This window comes from Ambystoma mexicanum, chromosome 11 (genome assembly GCF_040938575.1).
Source record: "Ambystoma mexicanum isolate Mex_15411 chromosome 11, UKY_AmexF1_1, whole genome shotgun sequence".
NCBI lineage: Eukaryota > Metazoa > Chordata > Amphibia > Caudata > Ambystomatidae > Ambystoma > Ambystoma mexicanum.
Window position 1 is genome coordinate 911,837,772 of NC_090934.1, and position 21,178 is coordinate 911,858,949.

The following is a 21,178-nucleotide window of genomic DNA, read 5'->3' on the forward strand; positions in this document are numbered from 1 at the left end:
GAAGTCACAGAAGAAATTGAATATGGATTAAATCATGAAAACTAAATATGCAATTTTAATATTACAAAACTCTGCCCTTGTGTATTAGTGGTGAAGCTGGTTCTGGCACATATGTTCTAATTAAAACAATTCATAAATGCTTAGAAAAAAACAGACAACAACCTTTCATCTGTTGTTGCATCACCAGAGAATCTACCTGTATAAAACATTGGATGTATAACTTTACACCAACTACTACTGCTCCTAGTTGAGCACCAAAACAAATTAGAAAAGTGTGCAAACTGTCAGCAGAAGTTTCATTTGAAGTATGCAGAAATCTGTGACTAATGAAAGTTCTTCAAATATATTAAGTAAGCATGGATTTTAACCTGATGATTCCTTTAATTCACCTACAAAATGCAAGACATACGATTACTGGGAACAGAGAGCTATTTGGAGGAAAATGTGTAATTGTGTTTGGAGAAGTCTGACAGTTAACAGTGAAAAGTCGACCCATTTTCAAAATATTTGCTTGCACAGAATGCTGTACCACCACCGGCATTACAGGGAACATTAATCTTTGGTCTCACTTTCGCTACAGAGAACTTGCACAAAATATGCATCTGTCAGCAGACAGTACATATAGGCAAATTCTGAAGAGCATAGGAATTGGTGTTCTGAATAAACATACAAAGTTATTCTTCAAAAGTAGATTGTTAAATAAACTGTACGGACAAAACACATCAGACCCTGAAGTAATAGAGCAATTAATAAAGCAAAACCAACAACGCATGTTTTTCATGCCAACCCTTTCAAAATGTTCCCAATGTAATGACATGCTCAAAAATGAAAGGCAACCCATAGTCCACCTCTACATCAGCTGGATAGGCAAATTAGAAGTTTGAACCACATACACACACTATATTGTGAACCCACAAATTGTCTCAACCTGCACATTGACCCTTGCAACAGGCCAGGCTCACTGACAATGTCAATCTCACATATCATCCCTCATGAACATGGCCAGTGACCAGAAATTCCCACTGCCAACTTCAAACTGATATACACAAACTACACTGAAAACCATTAATCATCACAAACTACAAATTGGCCCATGCAACAAACCAGGTCCATTGCCAACTTCATTCTCACAGACTATCCATCATGTCCATAGCCATAGACTAGATTGCTCAAGGCCTTGCAACAGGCAAGCCACTGCCAAAGTCAATCCCATATATCCTCCTTCATGCAGATGGCCAATGGGGTCCAAACCCACTGCCAACGTCAATCCCACATATCATCAGGCAAAAGGAGTTTGTGATCCCAGAGGAAATCATTTGTCCAGTAACATCACATATATTCTGTGCCTTCATACCCACCCCTAACAACTCCTGGGACACGTTCATGGCCAACTCAAGTCGAAATGTGCATTGTTCTATTTCCTTTTTACCACAGTGTCCACTGACAAACAGAATGGATCAAAAACCCAACATGGTGACAGTTTGAAAATATTTTGATGCACTTCATATTGCTTAGTTGACCAATCAGCTCCCTTGCCCGATAACCGCAGACATTGTGCGGCTCTCCCATTGGTTTAGAGGCCACTGAGGATACCGAACCCGGAAGATATCACTGCATTTTTTTTACCTATTCTTTTGACATTTAAACAAAAAAAACACTCGATGGATTAACACACACTTTGTAAAAACATGATTTTGGGCCCAGGTCTCCATTCTTTGTGCAAGTTTGGTGAAAATACATGGAGCAGTTTGGGCTGTAGCCATGAGCAACATTATTTCCCATTGAAGTCTATCCGGAAAGCTTGGGGACCTCCCCAACAACTTTGTCCCGATGAAACCACACCAACATTTGCAATATTATTTAGAGTAGGGCCTATATTTTATGTGCAAAGGTCTGAGGATTTGTTGAACAGCACCAAAGTTAATAGGCACCCAAAGATTAATCTTCCAATGGATTTGTTTTTTTTTACCATAACCGCAGGGTCGCTATCACCAAACCTTCAATAAATATATTTTTTATATTACTGGTATTTATACCATGAGCTGCAGCCATTTGCATGGTTTTTAGGCACGCTGGTAAATCTGAAAGGAAGCGAAAGGTTGGTTTTGTTAGTGGAATGAGAGGGAGTGAGCAAGCATGTTTTTGTTGTAGTGTTGTTATTGCAGTTCCAAAAAAACAGTGACTGAGTCTGGGTTTGTTTCTAGGTGGTATTGGTTAGTGGCAATGCAGGCGCTAGATTCCATATGGGAATCCTTTTGTGTCTATGGTGCAAGGATGCAGTGGTCAAGTTGGTATTATGTAAGTTATTGGAGGAGATGTGGAGTTTTCCTGGTTGGTGTTTTGGTTTACAGATAGTGTGTTTACATGGCGTAGTTTGTTTGATGTTATAACTTTGCTTTAGTGGGGGAAAGAGTTGTGATCCTCATGATTTAGGGCTAAATCACAGGCATGCATCTAGCTTGTTGAGTAACCTGGCTCATTTGCCATGGTCAACAATGTATGGCCTCTCCTCGTCAATGAGGCATGAATTGGTGAGGTAGGTTGGTAAGGTAAAGAGCCATTTTTTACTGCTTTCCTGAAGGTCATATGGTCGTCTATTGTGTCTATTCCTTTGGCGAGAGAGGTTTGTAGTTTAGTAGAAATGGTGGAAAAAGCTGATGCTCTATATATCTTTTTTAATAACATTTGGGTTCAAGGAATATGCCATTCTAGACCTCAAGGTACTACTTGCTCTGGAGATGGAGGCTTTTCCTGGCAGGGATTTTGCTTATTGGACAAGACCTGCTCTGTGAACAATGCAAAGAGTTTTGAAGTAGATCCTTTTCTTGCCTGCCTGGTAGACATTGTACAGATCTTAATGCTGGTATTATGTGTTCAATCATGCTGAGTCTTAGGAGTGTTGCTGCTGTATCCTGAATCCATTGTAGTTCTTTGATGAGGGAGTCGGACATGCAATGTGCTTCTTTGCTGAAGATGCTCTTGTAGATGTCTGGTGGGCAAGGGTCTGCATTTTTGCTTTCCTTCCTAGTTTATTAAACTCTTGGAGTAGATTGCTGCAAAGTGGTTCAGCCTTGTGATAGGTGTGAGGATGCCTTGCAGATGATATAGTTGTTCATGTCTTTGAGCACTAATGGTTTGCTGGATGTTAATAACTTTTTGTTTTTAAAGTGGTTTGCCAGCTTGTCACAGAGTTTGGGTGCAGGAGTGGGGGACTCAATGCATGGCGGTTGGTTATTTATGTCTTTGATGATGTTGATCATCTCTCTGTGTACTGTTTACTTTCCTGATTCATTCAGCATAATGCTGTTTCTTTTCTTTTAGGATTTCTGCTTTATACAGCCATGTCTTTTGGTAGGCAAATTTGCCCTGTTGGTTATAATGTTTCCTCCATGCTTGTTCTAGTTTCCAATTTGTTTTCTTTTAAAGGTTTAGATGGGCGGGTAAACCTTCTTAAAGCCTCTTTCTTCAGGGAGAAGGGTGAACAGCTTCTTTGGTGCTACACATTCTACTGCTTCTGTGATCCATTTTCAAAGTGTCTCCATTATGCCATCTGGTTAAGGGGCCTCATTATAAGTTTGCCGGTCCGGAAACAATGTTACCGGTAACCTTGACGGGACACTTGTTTCGAGACTGGCAAACCACAAGGTTTGACCTGGCTTGCAGAATGGTACCCGCTCGCAGACCTCGACGGATGCACCCGCACCATTCATGAATGGTGCTGAGGCATCCATCCTCCCCATTCCCATTGAGTCCAATGGGACTCAAATGGGAACGGGGAGTAATGTTTTACGGCGCCTAGGAATGGTCAAATGTAATGCTCCGGTAATTGCCCATTCCTGAGCGCCGGAAAATTAATGACTGGTATTTACCGGCATGGCTACCGCCAGGGTCATAATGACCCCCATTGCCTGTCCAGGATAGAGCTGGGTGGTTTTGTGGATTTCAATATGATGTTGAGTTCCATGATTTGGAGGGATTTCCAATTTCTGTTCTCATATGGAGCTGGATTTCTGTGGGTGGCATGTACGTGCATTGGTGCATGAATCAAAAAAGGTATCATAAGGTGGCTGTTCCAGAGGATGTGTACTGGTGGAACATATGTAGATATGCAATTTTTCCAGAAAGTTGCATCCAATGTATGTCCGGCTGCATCAGTTGTCCACTTCACCATTTGTTATAGGTTCAGGCTGGCTAGGTCTGAGGTTAATGATAATGTAGAGCTTTTATTCTCCTCTTTAAACCAGATCTTAAAGTCTCGTAGCATGATCATGTTTTATGTCCTACTGCAAAGCTGGTTATGTCATGCACAAACTTCTCTGTAAACGTTGAGTTGTATTGAATGTAGGCAGTCTGTAATTGAGTAATAAGGATGGATTGGTTTCATGGTCCAGTGTGAGAAACCTGAGGTCGTCCTCACATTTACTCCGCTTGGATTCCCTTCTCAGGTAGCATGGGAAAGGCCATCGCATTTGGATCCCAACAAAGGGAGTGGAGAAGTAAGGGAGGATCACCTGGGTGGAGTGTGCTTAGGGATTGGGCAGAGGATGGCCCTGAAGGAGACACAGTACTTCCCCATTCCCATTCCATAATGGACCCATACTCCCAGAAGCCTTTGTAGGATGTTGTTACCCCATTTCCTTTGTTCAGAGTAGCATCAGGAAGAATGATAGGCCTTGAAGAAGACACAGAAGAAGAGTGAGAATAAGAAGTAAGGGTCCCACAGTTGAGACATGTATCCCCCTTTTCCTATTGACGACAAACCGAACCTTCCCTCGATCGTTGTGGACTAGTGGAAGACAGCTCCGTTAATTTTCCATCATGTGACACTTGACACTACTAGACCAGGAAGAGGCAACTAAGAGTGATGAACACTATGCCATTCCACCACTTTAGTACTGAGATCAAGAGTGATGAACACTATGCCATTTCACCACCCACTTCAGTACTGGGACGAGGAAGATGTCTGCAAAGTGTTGTGATGGTCAGGCATATCCCCTTAATCGAAGTCAGGCAAACTCAATTGAGTAATCCCACCTGCAACCTTTTAAAGGGTAGCAGGTTTATACAATGGCAGGCAGAGAACAACACAGGGAGGAACAGGGAGTCCTGTGTGGGTGAGACCAGAAGGGTACCTTGTTTGAGAAAAGGCGATTATAGGGAATTGCTGTGAGTCAGTCTGTCATTTTCAGAATGTGAAGACGCTGGGGACTTCAGAGAGAGGTGGTCTCAGCAAGTGTGGCATGGAAGCTGGGGCTTCTCGAGGCAGAGTCAAGGTAGAGAAGGGAACTGTGTGAAGAGGCCGTCCCTTTCCCTTCCAGCAAAAGTGCTTCTTTTCCTGTGTTGATGAGCGGACACAGGAGTGTCCAAAGGACAGAAGTTGGACCCCTAACATCAGAAGCAGAGGTTTGTGTGCTCTGCGTTGCTGTGAATGTTTTCGATGGGACCAGTGAGTTTCTGACAGATGAGAAACATGGTATAACTTGGTACATTAGTGCATGAGCAGGAACATTTCCATTATTGAAGTTTGAGAAGGAATCATTTGTATCAGAGTGGTTGCCTGTCTCAAAGAGAACGTTTTTTCGAAAGTCTCAGGTTGCTGGAAATTTAAACTTAAGCAAATTACATGCATATTGATTAACGAACTGAATGGAAATTTAAACTCAAGCAAAATACATGCATATTGAATACCGAACTGACTAGAACCTTAAAATTAAGCAAAAAAAAATGTATATTGAATACCAAACTGTATAGAAGTTAAACGGCATGAATGCATATTGAACGCTGAATTAAACGAAACCCTGAAGTTAAGGATATTAAATGTGGAATGGAATAAAATGGATTGGGTGTAGAAAATAAAGAGAACAGGCAAGGTGCCCATGTGAAAACAGATTATAGAAAAGGGCACAAGTGTGACAGAGAGTCATAAGAAGGTGGGGTACGAACAAAATACCAGTCAAAGTGAACTTTTATGAGTAAATCCAGTGCAGCATTGCCAAAGACTGGCAAGAGATGTGTGAGACGTGATGGCAGAGCCATGAGGCTAACAAAGATAAGCCAGAGCTGTTAAAACCAGCACATAAAGCCTAGCGGCCGATAAAGAGGAACTGAGTGATGGTGACTTGGTGCACAGGAGCCGGCACCAAAGAACCTGTGTGCGCTGAAGAGCCTAGGGATGCTGGTTACATGACCTGTGATTGGTGGACCGTTCAGTCTGACAACTGCACCTCAGCGAGGGAGCCCTGAATGCTGAAAACCAAGTACATTGTGGTGGTGAAGGTAAAGTCTTGGGGAAGGTAACCCTGTGATGTGAGGAACTACACTTGTTGTCTTGAGAACGGAGCCTCAAGGCCTTTTGTTTTTTAACTATTTTCCTTGGAATTTGGGGACAGGAACCCTGAGGATTGTTTAGAACGTTGCCACCTTGAACTTGAGAAAGGTAATCTTGAGACTTTTGTGTAACTGGTCCTCATTACGAGGAGGGCGGTAAGGGGTTAACGCCGCCGGTAAAGGTGCCGGAGCCATTAACCCCTTACCGCCCCATTACGAGGTCCGCTCACGGGACGCGCTCTGGATGCCTGGTTTTACCAGACGTCCTTAGCGGGTCCCACGAGCGGCCCAGCATACTAACAACGGGCCCGTCATTAACAGCCTGTTGTTAGCATGCTCCCCATTCCCATTGAGCCCTATGGGGGCTCAAATAGGAATGGGGATGGACTTATTAAGGGCATGGCTACCTCCAAACTCATAATGAGGCCCTCTGTCTTGCTCTTGGGGAAGGGGAGCTGAAAGAGAGCTACGAGCTGAAAGAGAGCTATGAGCTGGCAGAAGCTCAGAACTTTGAGTTAAATACTATTTCTTTTATTATTGACATCCCTACATATTGTTTAGCTTTAGTTGTGAGGGCAAGTATAGGTTTTGGACACAAACAGACTTTTAATCTGAACTCTTTGACTCAGACTTTTCTTAGTAATCATTCAGGCAGGGGAATCCCACCTTAGTATAAGGCAAATCAGGCCTTCAATCATCCTGACATTTGATTTAATAAAGTATTTTATTTTTAACTGTAAGTCTGTTGTCTTTGTCTTGCTTCATGATGCCTTCACAAATGATATCGGAGTGGGATATGATTCAAGGGATACAAGTTGAGGGACCCTTGTTTGCTTAATAGTTCAGCAAGCCTCAGGGAAGGATACAATTGTAAAGGTACAATATCACGAGCGTATTAAAGAAATAAAGACAATTCTTGTGTGACAGTTGCAAATTCCTGTTAGTTGTCATGATCTGTTTTTTAGGTCAGAACTCCTCCTAGATACCCTCCCACTGAGCGCTTATCATTTAAAACATGAAGACAAAATCTTCCTGACAGTTAGACAGCCACAAGCTTCAATTCAACCAGGGGCCTTAAGGTCTATACTACTGAAAGTCGGGTCTCCCGTCTCTTCTTCATCTTTTGAGGCCATTAGGGAAAGGGACTCAAGTCCCATCGGAGCAATTGAAATTGAGGTACACTCTGATATCACTGACCAACCAAAATTCTTTTCTGGATCTGACTCTGACAGGGGTTCAATCGATACCATATCTTGTACCGATACAATGGCCTCCTTAGAAGAAGTGTTAGCACAACTAGCCAAACCTCAGATTGAGGCTGACCAAAGACTACAAACAGGGTTTAAAAAACAAATAGCAGCTCAAGAAAACCTAATATTCCCCAGCGAGTCTTGCAACCATTTAAACAGGGAGACGATCTATGACATTTTCTTGGGAACTTCGAAAGACTAGCCAACCAGTTAAACTGGAGGGATGAGTTGAAAATTTGTTATTCAGGGCCCCTTTTGAAAGGCGAGTTACAGACATCCTACCAACTGTTGAACCTCCCGGGAACCACCTCTTTTGCTGATATTAAAGAAGGGCTCCAACAGCGGGTAGGTCAAAATAGCAATTTCTACCACCCAAATTTTCAAAATTTTAAATGAGGTCCTGGAGAAACACCAATTGAACACTGAAAGCGGGTAAAAACACATTGTCAAAAAAAACACTAGCCAACGTATTAGAGGCAGCTTGGAACAGTTTATTAATTCTTTACCTCCCTCACTCCAGCAAACAGTTTTACAAGTAAACAGACCTACTCTCTAACTAGCTAATGAGACCGCACAAAAATGTTCAGACGCTAACAAATATATCAAACCTTTTGTCCTCAAAAGAGAGGGTTGAATTCCCACTGGTTTTGAGATAGTCATAGTGGTGAGAGGGCAAACGCAAAGAAGAGACCAGAACCCAAACCCAGCGAGGAACTGAAGAGGAAAGATATTAGAACAACAAAACCCCAAATACCAACATGCTTTTCTTGTAAAGAACCGGGACCTTTAGCTAGAAATTGCCCACAGAATCCAAAAGAGGAGCCAATGGAGATTTGGTGTATGGTGGGAGAAGAGTGGGACTATTGAAAGCAAGTCCCTTATTTCGCACACTCCAGAATAGAGACAACTGTTAGGGAGAATTCTCCAGAATGGCTAATTTCCCTTACCTACTGAGTCCCTCAGCAGCTTTGCTGGATTTCTAGGATTTTTTTTTTCACCTGGTAAGAGTGTGAGCCTTTTTTCCCACTCTTACATGCGTTTTGTTGTGTGTGTTTAAGATTTTTGTTTTCATAGACTGTGGAGCCTCACCTACTCCATAGGCATCATCTTTTTACTGTGTGTTACACAGCACCTTCAGTGCAGTGACACATGGTTGTCTCTAAGACTTCCCAACTCAGACTCCATTTTCTGGGATTAACTACTGTCTCCCAGAACATATAAAGTTGCGATTAACTTTATTAGCCTCTGTAAAACCACAGACCCAGTACATCCTATCTTACATAGAGTACTGGAAAGGGTTAATACTTATCCTTTTCTGTCTGTTTCTCTTGGAGCGTTGTTTCACTCCCTTTTAATCAAGACTTGGCTAGTGGCAGTGGTAACTACTCTATTTTTCCTACCGCGGTTATCTTAAATAACCTTGGTATTGTTTTAGGCTATCTTGGTAGCCTCGAACTTAAACCCGCTAGACCACATATGTTTTATTTCGGTTCTGGCTGGCTTTATTTGCCATTTCTTTTTGAAAATGTCTTTCTCATGTTTTACTCTGCGCGCCAAACCAGGTTTGGTTCCTTTGTTCACCGTCTTTCCGCAGGCTTCTATGCAGAAGCCCTCCTTTGGCACCTGTATGTCTGGGGGGGAACGGATGTGAGGGAGGGGTTTAGGACTCCCTGCACAGGGTCTCCTTGGAGACCCATGTCGCACTCTGAACTGATTGGCTGTGGTGACTGTCCCAGCGCGGGACAGCCACCTTGCTGTGTGATTGACAGCCAGGCTGTGTGAATGGGGGAAAACTGTATAAAATAGCAAAGGGTTTAGATAAAAGTGCACACCTATGGTAAGTAAGTTTAGTAAAGAAATTCAAGGATTATTTTAAATACATTTTTAGGTGCAGGGGAGGAACTGGGGTCATGGCACAAGACCCCGACAATAACGAGTAAAAAGAAAGAGGATTCAACTTGGGAACCCTCCCATCCCCTGCACACTTTCAAATGTTTGGATTAATCCAATACATTTGTTCAAATTGAGTTATAGGCATTGTACACATTTTTTTTTTCTAACAAATATGGTCAGACACAGAAGTGTGAAATAAACAAATATATATTTATAGCCAAGCTATATTATTTTCAGCAAGAATTATAGTTCAGAGAGAAATTATTTACAGTGCATAGAACCAAAATGGAATCAATAGATGAAGCTCAAATTGAGGAAAAATTGAGTCCAAATTAAATAGCGACGCGTTTCGAGGAAGTTCTCCTCTTCTTCATAAGGCCAAACTTGGACTCTTAATGTAAAAGGAAAAACACAAATTCAGTAAAGAAAATATTGTAGGCACAATTCACAGATTGTTCATAACATATTCAATTTTACAATTTAGAAAATTTGGTGACGTTAGTTGTAACATGTCATAATATGCATTGTAATACATGCAACATCGTAAGGTGAATTATGTGGTCCATGTTTGAGAGAGAAACTGAAGGTCAATTAATACACCCCTTCCTGTAAAATAGACAGTAAAACATACAACATATTATAGTTCAGTGGAATGATCCCTCTAATAGGACCTATCAAGTGGATGTTGAAACATAAGCTAAAGTGAATATATAGGGGAAAAAGCTAGCAGTTCCTAAACTCTATCGATCTAGTGGGGAAGAAATGCGAAAGTCGTTACCTTTGTGTGTAGAAAGTGTCGGAAACAAAGAATCCGACAAAGCAGGAAAAATAAGCAAACAGACTGTCTTCGTGTATCAGTTAGTTCCTAGAGACATGGCCAATTCCCAAAAAGATACTAGAAATCTGTAAATAACAGAGCCTGATCAATGTCAAGCTCATTGTTTAAAAGTAACGGACATTAGTATGAAATATATAAAAATCGAATAACATACCTAGCCAGAATGTGGATGGTGGTAAATAATCAATAGAAGAGCCCACAAAAAGTGTGGACCTCAAATATCCCGCTGTCACTGCAGGAGTGCCTCAGAATGTAGGAGTTCTGTCATGCAAATGAACAAGCTGAACAGGAGTGGAGTCCTGATTAGTATAAAAAACTCATCAATCTAAAATCGAGTAGTGAAAACATAACGTGATGTTTAATAAAGGCAAACTGAAATGTTAAAAATGACCATGATTAGGATTTGCACAAGGCACAATTCTTGAAGCTGATGTGAAACTGATGTCAAGATTGTGTGGCCGGTCTACAGCTGAAGAATCCGGCAGTAATGGATTAGGTAGAGTATCAACTAAAGAAAGTGTAAGGAAAAAAGAATAATGAGACTAAGTAACTTTATCCGTGGTCCCCAGATAGACAAGTGCTAATGCATTAGCGCTTACCTGGAGCATAGGGGGACAATCCTGAACAGGGTCTGTTCAGCCGAGCAGCTTGTTGTTCACAAACCATGGAAACAGCATGTGATCATGGAGATAAATAGAGGACTAGAGTTTTAGATAAAGAAGAAGGACTAAGGAGTAATCAGGCCGAAAGATCGGCCATCTTGAAACGAGGTTATATGTTGTGATAGAGTATGGATCTCTAGATATTCAATAAACTAGAAGTCATTTGAATCAAGAAGCGCAAAAGTGCGAAATATGATCGATTGATACGAAACATTCATGCGGTTCAGATACCTAGTGAAAAATGTAAATCGGGCATAACAAATACTAGTCCGCTCATAGTAGAACGGGGAGAGGAAAGCTAAGAAAAATAGTTTACTGTGTGAAATAGAATTGAAATAAGCAATGAGAAAAAGGTCGTAAATTGGACAGAACGCTCTGATCTAAGAGGGGGAAAAATAAATATAATTATCAAATCATCAGGGCAAGGTCACTGAATGACTGTGTGTAACCTCTCAGTCTATAAAAGGTGGAGAAACTAACCCTAGATCTCTCTTTTTCACATGGACAACATAGTACAATGTGACAGTCTCAGTTGGGTAAACACATTTAATTTACAGAAGATCAAAATTAAATATAATAAGTTTAACAAAAATGACATAAATAAGAGTAAACAATAAGAACAATTTTTACACTGAATTTACAGGCAATGATTTTTATGGCAGCCATCTATTAGTCTCAACAAAGTAGTGCCTTAGATCACAGTCAGACAATGGAATAGTAATGTAACTTTCGAGTTTATGTTGTTGAAGATCTAGCATTCCTTATTGTCAAATTCAAATCACAAAAAACAGTTCAAAGTGAAATCTTCATTTAAACCCCAGGGCCGTAAAAAGCTTAACTTGTCAATCTAATACGCCTCTCTTTGTAGTAAGAGTGACTGGTAGTCACCTCCTCTTGTAGGTCGTTTGACAACTTCTAGCACCTGGTATTTTAATTGGGCAATTGAATGTTTCTGCATGTTGAAGTGGCAGGCTACCGGTGAGTATTGGTTATTACATCTTATTTTCGACTTGTTTTCAGACAGTCTTGATTTGACAGGTCTTTTGGCTGTCCTACATACACTTTGCCACAAGGGCGCTTCAACGTATATATGACACCTGATGTCAGACACGTGGAGTAGCCTCTTAATTTGATTTTTTGACCATTCCTGGGGTGAGTCACTACATTACCTTTGATTGTGTTATTACAGTGTATACACCCTAAACAAGGGAAGGTGCCTAGTTTTTTGGTGGCTAGGAAAAGTTGTTTCTCCTTTGGTACTCTTTCAGTTTTCACCAGCTTGTCTCTTATATTTTTACCCCTATTAAAACACATCATTGGAGGTGTGGGGAACAATTATAATAGAGTTTGATCATTGTGAAGGATATTCCAATGTTTCTTGATACTTTTTGTGATCTGAAAACTCTGTCTTGAGAATTTTGATATGTATAGAAGTGGGGTATCTTTAACAACAGATTTAGGTTTCAATAAATCTGTACGAGAGATCTCTGAAGCTCTATCTTTGGCAATTTCCAAAGTTTCTTTGGCAATTTCCAAAGTTTCCGGTGGGTAGCCTCGGTTCTGAAATTTACCAACAAGATTTGTGCATTCCTTATCTAGAACTTCTGGGTCAGAAATTATTCTTTTCAAGCATAAAATTTGACTATATGATAGACTTTGGAGCATCGCCCTCGGGTGGAAGATAGAATAGTCAAGCAAATTGTTAACATCAGTCGGTTTATGGTATACAGACGTAGCAATCTTATTGTTAACAATGCTCAAGTTAACGTCAAGAAAATGTAGATAAGGGTTACCAATCTCAATAGTAAATTTGATCCTCGGGTGCACTGAATTAAGGTATTCAAAAAACTGATCTAGGTCATCTCGTGTGCCACACCAAATGCAGAAAATGTCATCAATAAACCTCTTCCAGGTTAAAATGTATGCTGCCAATGTGGGGTATTCCAGTAAATGCTGACTTTCGAACTGAAACATAAAAGTATTAGCGTACACGGGCGCCATCGATGATCCCATCGAGGTGCCCGATGTTTGTAAAAAGAATTTGCCCTGATGTCTAAAATAGCTATTGTAAACAATTACGTTGAGTAGCTCCAGAATGAACTGAGGATTACCTTTCACACCTGAATTGTTAAGTAGCAACCATTCAACAGAATCTATACCTTCACTATGGGGTATTGAGGTATATAAACTACATACATCAAGGCTGAATAGTATGCAGTCTTCACTGATAGCTGATAAATCTTTAAGTCCATTAAGAAAGTCTGTTGTGTCCTTTAGGTATGTGGATGATGCCTGTATAAGTGGTTGTAGTAATCTGTCAATGTAGACTGCCAGTGGGTCGAAGACACTCTCTGTCCCAGCAACAATCAGTCTGAGGGGTGGATTTTGTTTATCTTTGTGAATTTTAGGGAGCCCGTAGAAGACTGGTGTAATCGGATGGGAATTAGTGAGATATTGATGTGTTTTATCATTAATCCATTCGTTCTCTTTGGCTTTTAACAGAGTATTGTTAATCAGTTCTCTGATTTCTGGTAGCGGGTCCCTATCTAATATAGCATAGGTGTCTGTGTCGTTAAGGAGTTCAATGCATCTTTCAATGCATTCCCATCCGATTACACCAGTCTTCTATGGGCTCCCTAAAATTCACAAAGATAAACAAAATCCACCCCTCAGACCGATTGTTGCTGGGACAGAGAGTGTCTTCGACCCACTGGCAGTCTACATTCTTAATGGACTTAAAGATTTCTCAGCTATCAGTGAAGACTGCATACCATTCAGCCTTGATGTATGTAGTTTATATACCTCAATACCCCCATAGTGAAGGTATAGATTCTGTTGAATGGTTGCTACTTAACAATTCAGGTGTGAAAGGTAATCCTCAGTTCATTCTGGAGCTACTCAACTTAATCCTTTACAATAGCTATTTTAGACATCAGGGCAAATACTTTTTACAAACATCGGGTACCTCGAAGGATCATCGATGGCGCCCATGTACGCTAATACTTTTATGTTTCAGTTTGAATGTCAGCATGTACTGGAACACCCCACATGGGCAGCATACATTTTAACCTATAAGAGGTTTATTGATGAAATTTTCTGCATTTGGTGTGGCACACGAGAGGACCTAGATCCGTTTTTTGAATACCTTAATTCAGTGCACCCCAGGATCAAATTTACTATTGAGATTGGTAACCCTTATTTACATTTTCTTGACGTTAACTTGAGCATTGTTAACAATAAGATTGCTACGTCTGTATACCATAAACCGACTGATGTTAACAATTTGCTTGACTTTTTTAGCTTCCACTCAAGGGCGATGCTCCAAAGTCTACCATATAGTCAAATTTTATGCTTGAAAAGAATAATTTCTGACCCGGAAGTTCTAGATAAGGAATGCACTTGTTGGTAAATTTCAGAACAGAGGCTACCCACCGGAAACTTTGGAAATTGCCAAAGATAGAGCTTCAGAGATCTCTCGTACAGATTTATTGAAACCTAAATCTGTTGTCAAAGATACCCCACTTCTCAAAGAGTTTTCAGATCACAAAAAGTATAATATCCTTCACAATGATCAAACTCTATTAGAATTGTTCCCCCACCTCCAATGATGTGTTTTAAAAGGGGTAAAAATATAAGAGACAAGCTGGTGAAAGCTGAAAGAGTACCAAAGGAGAAACAACTTTTCCTAGCCACCAAAAAACTAGGCACCTTCCCTTGTTTATGGTGTATACACTGTAATAACACAATCAAAGGTAATGTAGTGACTCACCCCAGGAATAGTCAAAAAATCAAATTAAGAGACTACTCCACATGTCTGACATCAGGTGTCATATATATGTTGAAGTGCCCTTGTGGCAAAGTGTATGTAGGACAGACCAAACGACCTGTCAAATCAAGACTGTCTGAACACCAGTCGAACATAAAATGTAAAAACCAATACTCACCGGTAGCCCGCCACTTCAACATGCAGAAACATTCAATTGCCCAATTAAAATACCAGGTGCTAGAAGTTGTCAAACGACCTACAAGAGGAGGTGACTACCAGTCACTCTTACTACAAAGAGAGGCGTATTAGATTGACAAGTTAAGCTCTTTACGGCCCTAGGGTTTAAATGAAGATTTCACATTGAACTGTTTTTTGTGATTTGAATTTGTCAATAAGGAATGCTTGATCTTCAACAACATAAACTTGAAAGTTACATTACTATTCCAGTGTCTGACTGTGATCTAAGGCACTACTTTGTTGAGACTAATAGATGGTTGCCATAAAAATCATTGCCTGTAAATTCAATGTAAACATTGTTCTTATGGTTTACTCTTATTTATGTCATTTTTGTTAAACTTATTACATTTAATTTTGATCTTCTGTAAATGAAATGCGTTTACCCAACTGAGACTGTCACATTATACTATGTCTTTCATGTGAAAAAGAGAGATCTAGGGTTAGTTTCTCCACCTATTGTAGACTGAGAGGTTACACGCAGTCATTCAGTGACCTTGCCCTGATGATTTGATAATTATATTTATTTTTCCCCATCTTAGATCAGAGCGTTCTGTCCAATTTACGACCTTTTTCTCATTGCTTATTTCAATTCTATTTCACACGGTAAACTATTTTTCTTAGCTTTCCTCTCCCCGTTCTACTATGTGCAGACTAGTATTTGTTAGGCCCGATTTACATTTTTCACTAGGTATCTGCACCGCATGAATTTTTCGTATCAATCGATCTTATTTCGCACTTTTGTGCTTCTTGATTCAAATAACTTCTAGATTATTGAATATCTAGATGTCCATACTCTATCACAACATATAACCTCGTTTCAAGATGGCCGATCTTTCAGCCTGATTACTCCTTAGTCCTTCTTCTTTATCTATAACTCTAGTCCTCTATTTATCTCCATGGTCACATGCTGTTTCCATGGTTTGTGAACAACAAGCTGCTCGGCTGAACAGACCCTGTTCAGGATTGTCCCCCTACGCTCCAGGTAAGCGCTAATGCATTAGCATTTGTCTATCTAGGGACCAGGGATAAAGTTCCTTAGTCTCATTATTCTTTTTTCCTTACACTTTCTTTAGTTGATACTCTACCTAATCCATTACTGCCGGATTCTTCAGCTGTAGACTGGTCGCACAATCTTGACATCAGTTTCAGATCAGCTTCAAGAATTGTGCCTTGTGCACATCCAATGGTAATTTTTAACATTTCAGTTTGCCTTTATTAAACATCACCTTACGTTTTCACTACTCCATTTTAGATTGCTGAGTTTTTTATACTAATCAGGACTCCATTCCTGTTCAGCTTGTTTATTTGCGTGACAGAACCCCTACATTCTGAGGCACTCCTTCAGCTACAGCATGATATTTGAGGCCCACACTTTACGTGGGCTCTTCTATTGATTATTTACCGCCATCCACATTCTGGCTAGGTATGTTATTCGATTTTTATATATTTCATACTAATGTCCGTTACTTTTAAACAATGAGCTTGACATTGATCAGGCTCTGTTATTTACAGATTTCTAGTATCTTTTGGGGAATTGGCCGTGTCTCTAGGAACTAACTGATACACGAAGACAGTTTGTTTACTTATTTTTCCTGCTTCGTCGGATTCTTTGTTTCCGACACTTTCTACACACAAAGGTAATGAATTTTGCATTTCTTCCCCACTAGATCGATAGAGCTTAGGAACTACTAGATTTTTTCCCTATATATTCACTCTAGTTTATGTTTCACCATCCACTTGATAGGTCTCATTAGAGGGATCATTCCACTGAACTATAATATGTTGTACGTTTTACTGTCTATTTTACAGGAAGGGGTGTATTAATTGACCTTCAGTTTCTCTCTCAAACATGGACCACATAATTCACCTTACGATGTTGCATGTATTACAATGCATATTATGACATGTTACAACTAACGTCACCAAATTTTCTAAATTGTAAAATTGAATATGTTATGAACAATCTGTGAATTGTGCCTACAATATTTTCTTTACTGAATTTGTGTTTTTCCTTTTACATTAAGAGTCCAAGTTTGGCCTTATGAAGAAGAGGAGAACTTCCTCGAAATGCGTCGCTATTTAATTTGGACTCAATTTTTCCTCAATTTGAGCTTCATCTATTGATTCCATTTTGTTTCTATGCACTGTAAATAATTTCTCTCTGAACTATAATTCTTGCTGAAAATAATATAGCTTGGCTATAAATATATATTTGTTTATCTCACACTTCTGTGTCTGACCATATTTGTTATAAACAAAAATATGTACAATGCCTATAACTCAATTTGAACAACTGTATTGGATTAATCCAAACATTTGAAAGTGTGCGGGGGACGGGAGGTTTCCCAAGTTGAATCCTCTTTTTTTTTACTGAAAACTGTATAAAAAGCAGGTCTCTGGGCCTGGAAAGGCAGAGTCGCCACTGGAACGAAAGAACCGATGAGGAGCTGATGGAAGAGGACCCCTACCATGACTGAACAGCCCGGTGAAGCCCTGCTGCAGGTCCGAATCCTCGAACTCCAATGACAGAGAAGATCCTCCAGAAATGTTCTTCCCCTGAGCTGGTGGGACCAGCCAGTTCACCCAAACTGCAAGCCAGGACTCCCTCCTCTGGTCGAAATTCGCTGTACAGAGCTACAGTGGGCCGGATAGCCAGGAATGTCAGACCCTCCATGGGTTTTAAGGAGCGCACCTTTTATTTGTTGCTTTGCTTTGCTGCTGGTTTCTTCCCTGGGCAGTGCAGGACCCTCCAGTCTTCCTACTTCATGTCAGTCCGACAGTCGCTTCAGAAACCATGAACCTGCAGGAACTGCCAGGAACGTCCGCCTCAGCTACAGGTTCTTCTCCATTTAAAGGTACTGTGCAAATCCGGTTGTTCGTTTCGTTCAGCCGCGGTGAAAGTGTGTGAAATCTTTCTCCAATCCGAGGGCTTGTCCTTCTCTACTCTTTAAACTAACTTTTCTGGCGACCAACTTCGTCCGAAACTCTTGGCAAAGACTTAACCGCGAACTACCCTGAGCTGTGTGACCTTGAGCAAAAGACTTTTGTCATATTGACTTTGGCCCTAAGCCTTTTTGATTTGATTCCATCACTGTAGTTCCTCTTTCTAGATTGCCCTGCTTACTTGCATGTTGGTGCTTTTCAATTTCTGTCTAACTTTGTCTGTCCCTCCCTTTTAAATTTCTGGAGTGCCATTTTGCTCCCACTTTATTTTTGAGCTTAACTTGTCTGGAACTAATTGGGAGTGGTGTGGTGTATTAAGAGTGTAATTTTTAAACTGCTTTACTGAAGTGAAATGTTATACAACTAATGTGTAAATAAATGTATATTCTTTTACTCAGAGACCTTGAGTCAGTGTCTGTTTGAATCATAGTAATTGCTGTCCTTTGTGTAACTATTGATACTGCTCACTTGCTCTTGAGATAAGTCTGGCTGCTCAGCCACCGTTACCACTTTTACTGTGTAGTACAGGCTTGTACCAAAGCTTAATTTGTACTGTCTTAATTGTGTGTGGTGTTCCCAAAGGGTACTGCATATAATTCTGCCTAACACTGGTGTACAGCAGTGAGGATCAAGTATAGTAATTACACTAAGAGTGCTGCTATTACCTTGGATCAACTAACCACAAGGCTAACATCACTAAAAAGCAATATTAATCATGTCTGATATGGAAAGCTACAGTCAGGAGACCCTCCTTAGTTACTGTGGATTATTTAAAAAATCTGTGTAGAGAAAGGAACCTCTGTGTCAAAGGCAAAAATTCTGAAATGATTGAAAAGTTGTTGAAGAACCAAAGTCTTGGGAGTGGGTCTGAAATGCCTGACTCTTCAGCAAATGTGGAAAATAATGAGGATGATAATGTATCTGTTATTGATGTGTTAGAGGAAGAAAATAGGCCTCACTGCTCCCTTGTCTGCTCAGCAACCTCAACCTTTGTCCACTGGGACCCCATCAGGTGCTACACTGGGTCCTGAATTCATTGCTCTAGAAAAGATGAGGCTTGAATTGGAATTCAAACATTTAAATGCTCAAACTGAACAAAAACACCAAGAACTTAAACTCGGAGAAATGGAGTTGAATCATGAACTAGAAATGAAAAGGTTATCTCTTGAAAATTCTTCTCTTCCAGTCCTAAGAGACCCTGTATTCCTAAAGAAAGTGTAGGTATGTATGAGGTTAAGCTTGATATTTTGGATTGGTTGGCAATGTTTGAATATAACCATGGGATTCAAGGTCTTTCAGGGAATCAGTTGCTTCCCTGGCTCTTCTATAGGCTACCCACTGTTGCATCTGATGTTGTGATGGAGTTGGGGGAGGTGTTTAGGATGGATTATGAGTGCGTGAAGCTAGCTTTAATTGCTAGATTTGGGAAGACCCCTTCCCAGTACCTTAAGAGGTTTAGGACCCTCAAAAAGCATGATGGTAACCCCTTGGGCGACCTGGGTATGTGAATGTTTGAAAAACTTAGATGGTTGGGTTAAGGGTTACAGAGTAAACACTTATGAAGGTATGAGAAATATTCTTATGTTGGTGTCAACTTATGATTCCTGCTCTCCTGAGCTCAGACAGCACTTGTCTGGTTCTAAGGAGATAGATCCCAAGACGTTAGCTAAGGCTGCTGACTTGTGGGTTGCCAACAGGGCTACTCACAAGGATTCTGGGGCAACTCTGAAGAAGGATTAGGGAAAACACCCAACGAAAGATAACAAGGAGAATTCTAATACCTCCAATCCGAAAGAGGGCCACAAACAGCAACATAAGAGTAAACCACAAGGGAAACCAAATCAGGCTAGTGTACCATCTGGACCCAATCCAGATGGAGGTCAGAACAAACCCCCATTCATCAAGACATTTGGGAAATGTTATGTTTGTGGGTCAACTGACCATGTGAAAGAGGATCCCAGATGTAAGGGTAAACCTTCAGGGATCCACACTGTCTCCTTAGCCTTCTCCCCAGAGGAAGACGTACCTATGGCAAGTGGAAACTTTCACCTACTGGCTGATGAACTCATGAGAGTCTCAGCTAGTGTTTCTTCCGTGTCCCTGGGCTTGTGGGAAGAACAGAATTTAGATGTTCATAATTCCATCCCAGATACTAGTAAAGAGTATTATAAAGATAGTGTTCTTGTGAATGGCCAGGAGACTCCTACCATCAGAGACACTGGAGCCAGCATAACTGTGGTGGATGAATCATTTTTCAAGGTGGAGGATGTTCCTAAGGCACCCAAACACCTCACCAAGTTAGCTGGAGGCCCTGTGCAAATGCTTGCCCAGTTACCAGCTCTCATCCAGTGTAATGATATTACTGTCAAAATACCTGGTAGTGTGCAGAGTGAAGTGCCTGGGGGAGTCCTGTTGGGTAATGACCTGAAAACTCTTGGAGTTGTGTCAAGCACCCCTAGGCCTCCCATTAAAAGGAGACAGGAGCTCACTAGGCCTGCACGAGAGAGGACCTTGAGAGGCTCTCCAGAGGAGTTGATAGAGGAACCTATCACTCCCACCCCACGGGAGTTTCTCACTGCTATTTCTAGAAAGAATGAGGCAAAGGGGAAACCCAAGACAGACACCAACCAGGACATCCCCAAGATTGTCCAAGGTCACACCTGTGACTCCTCCACCTGCTGAGGCAGAGTGTGAGGTGCAACCTTGTGTAGTTGAGCCACTTTCTGAGGAATCAGATCTGTAAGAAGGCACTGTCTTAGTTGGATGATCTTGACCGTGTTGACCATTCTGAGCCGCAGTCTTTACTGGCAGAAGGTGGACCCAACAGGGCAGACTTCAGCAGAGGTCAAAGAGAGTGTCCCACTCTCGAGCGTCTTCGACAACAGGCTGCTGACCAACTTGATGGGCAAGAAGTTGGAAAGCATAGGTTAAGCTGGGAAGATGGCCTCTTCTACAGTGAACCGACTTAGACTATCCCTGGGGACTGCAAAAGAATTTTAGTGCCCCTTGCCAACAGACTCCAGTTCCTACAGTTGGCCCATGAGATACCTTTGGCTGGTCACTTGAGTTTCAAAAAGACCAAGGAAAGGCTCTCCTTATACTTCTGCGTGCCTAAAATGGGTTCAGAAGTTTACAAATTCGGTAGGAGCTGCCACACTTGCCAAACCATTGGCAAGAGTGGAGCCAACAATGTGGCACCCCTGGTGCCTCTCCCAGTGGTGGGAGTTCCTTTTGAGAGGGTGGGTATCAACATTGTCGGTCC